The sequence below is a fragment of the Cervus elaphus genome, chromosome 2 (assembly GCF_910594005.1).
Source record: "Cervus elaphus chromosome 2, mCerEla1.1, whole genome shotgun sequence".
NCBI classification, from domain to species: domain Eukaryota; kingdom Metazoa; phylum Chordata; class Mammalia; order Artiodactyla; family Cervidae; genus Cervus; species Cervus elaphus.
In genome coordinates this window covers 45,919,280-45,925,217 of record NC_057816.1, presented here as the reverse complement: position 1 = coordinate 45,925,217, position 5,938 = coordinate 45,919,280, and the positions used below count along the sequence as shown (strand labels likewise).

The following is a 5,938-nucleotide window of genomic DNA, read 5'->3' as shown; positions in this document are numbered from 1 at the left end:
GAGCTATGTGACCTCAGGCAAGTAATTCAAATACTGATCTTCAGTGTCCTCATCTGTGAAATGGGGGATTATAACTAACCACCCTACTGCACAGAGCTATTGTAAAGGTCAGCTCTAAGAATGGATGTGAATTACTCTTAGATTTTAAGCCATATGCACATGTAAGGTTTGTCTTTTCTTTTTTCTTTCCTTCTTTCCTTTCTTCCTTTTTTTTTTTCTTTCCTGAATATTATCAAACACCTTCTTCATAACCCAGTGTATACAGTGATATGTGTGTGCCCGGTTGCTCAGTTATGTCTGACTCTTTGCAACACCCAGTACTGTAGCCCGCCAGGCTCCTCTGTCCATGGAGTTCTCCAGGCAAGAATACTGGAGTGGGTTGCCATTTCTTACTCCAGGGGACCTTCCTGATCCAAGGATCAAACCTGCATGTGTTGAGTCTCTGGCGTTGGCAGGTAGATTCTTTACCACTGAGTCACCTTCTATCCATGGGCCACAATGTGAGGACGCTGTTAATATACTTTTGCCGTCTCTGCCCATCCATGACCCTGCTGTGCTTGTGATGCTTGTGGAGAGATTTCTGCTGCTTTTGCAAAACCAAAGTGTGGGGCCAAGAGGGAGGAGAGAAGGAACTGTCCAAGGAATTCCAGTTCACAGGATTCGAGTAGTGTTTAACCCAGAGCTTTCCAATTGCACTTCTCAGAGAACATTTTACCTTCATGGGGTTAGCCTACTTTCATTTGTTTTTCCATTTTTAGATTTTTCTTCCAAATAATATTTATTTCGACAGATCAAAGCTGGAAAGAAACAGCAGCTCTGGGACCAAACAGAAGACTATATTTCTGATTGGAGATAGCATATGTGGGAGGGAATATGAAGATGAAAAGACAGGGCGTTACCTCAAGACTTTTATAGTCTAGTTGTGAAGCAAATATGTAATTAAACAAAGCAAAAGTATAATCATTATGGAGGGGCCCTAGGGACCATGTGTGTGGGTGAAGATGGGGCTAGAGGTGGGGTTAATTATAAGAAAAACAAAAGGACCGTTTGGTTAGGGAAGAGAAACAGGCAAGGCTTTATGCGAGAGGAAGATTGGAATAAAGGGATACAGATGCTTAGTCTGGAATGGCTAAAAATTCCTTGGGAGGAGATGCACTACTCTATGGAAAACTTGGTGATGCAAAGGTAATAGTGAAAGTGAAAGTGAAGTTGCTCAGTCGTGTCAGACTCTTTGCAACCCCATGGACTGTAGCCTACCAGGCTCCTCCCTCCATGGGATTCTCCAGGCAAGAGTACTAGTGAAACACGAGACTAAATTCAATTCCTCCCTTTAATTGTGGAGAGGAAGCGAATAGGGGAGGGTTCTCAGAACAGTCAGGGACAGAGCTGGAGTGGGATGAGGGCTGTGCCCTTCCTGAGACAATGCCAAGGGAGAGATTTCTTGTCTTATCCTTCTAGAGAAATGGTCTCTGCTTTTTCTCACTGATAACTCTCTTGGTGCCTTGAGCCAAACATGGCTTTAAGTATCACCAAGAATGTCTTATGTGTGCAAATAGGAGAAAGTGTGTGTGTGTGTGTCTGTGTGTGTGCAGAGGGCACAGGCAAGAATGACACTTAAAATCTGCAAAACAATTTTCTACTCAGTATTTAGCAGATGGGCTTCCTTGTGGGCCAGTGGTAAAGAAACTGCCTGCTAATTCAGGAGACATGAGTTTGACCCCTGGGTTGGGAAGAGCCCCTGGAGAAGGAAATGGCAACCCAACCCAGTATTTTTGCCTGGGAAATCCCATGGACAAAGGAGCCTGGTAGCCCCAGTCCATGGGTTCGCAAAAGAGTCAGACACAACTTAGTGATTAAGTAACAACAACAATTTAGCAGACATTTATTAAGCATTATCTGTATATAGATATGAAGATAGGCTTTAGGGAATATAGTAAAATTCAAGGCAGACAGAATCTGTGTCCTGATTGAGTTTATAATCTACAACTCCTGGAATATTGGCAATTGTCGGGTGGGCTAAGGTAAGAGTTACATTTCCATAAGAATGCCATTTCTTTGCGCTGAAATGGAGCATTAAGAATTTAGGGTGAGTCGTAACTGTGATCAGCATAGCAAGCTGCACCAGGAGGCATAGTGATGAAGGCTTAAAATGCCGTTGATCTGTCGTGCACACAGGCTTCCCAAGCATCAGATATGGTAAGAGAGCAAAGTGGAGGCAGGCTCCGCGATGATGCGCAAATGGCGTTCTGTGAGATCCCAGGAGCTCCTCAGAGCCGGGATCTGCCCTTGCACGGCGGCTTGGTGTCTGGCTGTCTGGCTGTTGTCAACACCATGTGTTGGCAAAATATTTGCTGCTCTACCAGCTTTACCAAAAACTGCCAGAAAGGCTTTGGGAACTGTCAGCAGAGCTACAGAAAAATCAGTTAAGACAAATGGACCACTCAAACAGAAACAGACAACTTTCTCTACAAAAAAAGATTACTGAGAAGACTGTTAAGGCAAAAAGTTCGGTTCCTGCCTCAGATGACACCTATCCAGAAATAGAAAAATTCTTTCCCTTCAATCCATTAGATTTTGAGAGTTTTGACCTGCCTGAGGGGCACCAGATTGCACACCTCCCCTTGAATGGAGTGCCTCTCATGATCCTTGATGAGGAGAGGGAGCTTGAGCAGCTGTTACAGGTGTAAATATGGGCAGTGAGACAGGCTAGGGGCAAAAGGACCCAGAGGCAGTCATAAGAACTCTTTCTGACCCGCAGTGGTGTGGAGGAAGCCTGACACAGAGGTTTCTGCAGCTGAAAAGCTACAGATCAGGTGAGGTGGATGTTTCCCGGGCAAATTGTTTTATTAAAACATGTCACTGCATGCTGTCTCAGAGAGATGCAGGCCTCGTGGGTCCCAGGGCGTGGCAGCGAGCTTTATAGCTTCCCAGGGCTAGCTCTTGTGTGTTATCTTCCGTGTATTTTTTCTGCAGTTTCTGGCGGTCAAATTGTCCTTTTTAAAATTTATTTATTTCTAACTGGAGAATAATCGCTTTACATCACTGGGTTGGTTTCTGCTCTACAACTACACGAATCAGCCACAGGTGCACATATGTCCCCTCCTCTTGAGCCTCCCTCCCGCCTCCCCCTGCCCTCCACCCACCCCCACCCCATCCAGGGCTCTAGGCTGTCGCAGAGCGCTGGGTTTGGGCTCCCTGTGTCCAAATTCCCACAGGCTCTCTATTTCACATATGGCGATGTGTATGTTTCAGCGCTGTCCTGTCTGTCTCGCCCCCTCCTTCCCCTACTATGTGTAAGCAATGGTAAAACTCTTAGAACAAAGAAGCGTGCATTTTGCTTCAGAGGCCACGGAGATGTTAAATCCCCCCCTGCAACCGTGCCCACCCCCGTGTGGTCAGGCCCTAGAGATGCTGCCCCCCTGCTCCCCGCCCATGCCCTGCCCAGCCCGCATGTGCTTCGCCTACAGCTGACTCCCACGACTGAGTCCCCGCACGCTTGCCCCGGGCCCCAGCGGCTGATGGCGCCCCTCTGCTGGTTTCCCTGGCAACTACCGAACCTGCTCTCCTCCCTTCGCCCTGTCGGGCACACGGTAAGGTGTAGCTCCGGCACCTCGCTGCAGACGCTTCCCACCCGTTAAACCCCTGGAGACGCAGACATAGACGACGGACTGGTGGACACAGTTGGGGAAGGAGAGGGTGGGGTGAACTGAGGAAGGAGCATTGACATATAGTCACCACCAGGTGTACACAGACAGCCGGTGGGAAGCCGCGTGTAACACGGGGAGACCGCCCTGGTGCTCCTTGACGCCTAGAAGGCCGGGTGAGGAGGTGGGGCTGGGGAGGTGGGATGGAGGTTCAGTCACGTCTCACTCTTTGTGAGCATGCAGCTCGCCCGGCTCCTCTGTCCCTGGGATTCTCCGGGCAAGAATGCTGGAGTGGGCTGCCATTTCCTCCTCTAGGGGATCTTCCCCACCCAGGGATCCAACTGGCATCTCCTGATTCTCTTGCGCTGGCAGGCAGATTCTTTACCTCTGCGGCCACTGGGACGCCCCCAAGAGGGAGGGGGTATATGTATATGTGTATAGTTATGACTGATTTGTGCTGCTGCCTGGCAGGAACCAACACAACACTGTAAAGCAATTATCCTCCAATTAAAAAAATTTTGATTTCTCTTTTGCTGGCTCTTGGCTCTTTCTTGGATCTTGAAGCTGGGCAACACAGGGTTTGTAGGTCTGCAGGGTGCAGCCCAACACCTACATCCTTGAGGGGAAAAATAATGGAGTGGGAACCACCCACAAGGAGAAGAAGGGCAAGTGAGTTGTATCCTTGCGTCTTTTGCTTGAAGGAATTTAAATTGGATGCTGACTCCGGGCTGAGCCTGTATGAAAACCCTAAAGTTGGTGTTAGACTGGATCCAGATTGTATTTTCTCTCTTCTTTAACCATGTTGCTCATCTGCCTGCTTTAACTTTTGCTCAGTGCTGGCAACACACCAGACCTATCCTGTGTTTTTCTCCGTCGTCTTCTGTGCCCCAGGGAGACCAACAGTTCAGATCATCACATAGGCTCCTCTGCTGTCTGGACTCCAGTGGGAGACATGGCAAGCACTAGCGAGACACTCAGATGTGAGAGGAGAGAGATCAGAGTATTTAGTCCCTACTTCACTTCCCTCACGCTCTGGGCCACAGCTTATGAGAGTGATGTGCGCCTCTAGGTGCCACGTAGCTCCCGCCAGATGGCTCTGCATGTTTCATGGAGCCTCCTAAGTAAGACTTCCTCCTCTTGCCTTTTCTTCTTCTTTTTTAAATTGGAGTATAAATGCTATGTTCTTGGACTTCCCTTGCAGCTCAGCTGGTAAAGAATCCGCCTGCAATGTGGGAGACCTGGGTTCAACCCCTGGGTTGGGAAGATCCCCTGGAGAAGGGAAAGGCTACCCACTCCAGGATTCTGGCCTGGAGAATTCCATGGACTGTATAGTCCACGGGGCCACAAAGAGTCGGACGTGACTGAGCGACTTTCACTTTCACAACATTGTGTTACTTTCTGCTGTATAGCAACATGAACCAGTTCTATATGTATGTATATACATGTACACATCTCTTCCCGGCCACCCCCCACCCCTCCACCCGCCCCTCTAGGCCATCGCAGAATGCTGAGCTGGGCTCCCTGTGTTCCAGGGCATCTTCCCGCTGGCTGGCTGTCTCACCCAGGGTGGCGTATGTTAGCGCTGCTTTAGCAGCTCAGCCCGCCCTCCCCTTCGCCTGCTGCGTCCACACGCCCCTTCTCCCGTCTTTTCCTCACTCCTCATCCCCGCTGGTTACTGTGTTCCTCACCTGCCTACTGACTCCTCTTGTTTTGCTCCTGCCTGTGTAGATTATCCCTTTTTAAAAGTCTCAGAGGGATTCTGTTTCCTATCAGGACTCTGAAAACTACAGTTTGGAAGTCATTTAAAGGCAGGCACTGTGTATAATCAATAATTTGAAACTAATTTTTTTTTCTTTCAGAGCTTAATCAAATGCTAGACACTTAAGATGTGAATAGTTTCTTCTGTTTTCATCTTCCTGCCATATCCAACCTATCAGGAAATCCAGCTGGTTCTATTCTAAAATGTAATTTAAACCCATACTTTTTTTTTTTTTTTTCCCTTCCCATTTCTAATGCTATACTCGTTGTTAACTTCTCTGGATTCTGCAACTGATAATAGTCTCCACCTAGCCCCTTTGCTTTCTTTCTTGGACCAGATTGTCAGCTCTCCACATCAAAACCAGAGCGATCCTTGAAAAATTCAAAGCCAGATCATATTACTTTCTGTTCAAAAGTCTCTGACGGCTTCCCATTGTCTTAAACCAAAACCCAAAGTTGTTTGCTCGGAAAACAAGACTCTACACCTCTGGCCCTTGCTTCCCTCCTAAAGTTCACCTGTCTCTCACCTTTTTTGT

General features: G+C 47.9%; 1 pseudogene; it reads left to right on the top strand.

Annotated features, from left to right (window-relative positions):
* Window positions 1-2,230: 2,230 nt before the first annotated feature.
* LOC122706534 lies at window positions 2,231-5,372 on the top strand (annotated as a pseudogene).
* The last annotated feature ends 566 nt before the right edge of the window (window positions 5,373-5,938 follow it).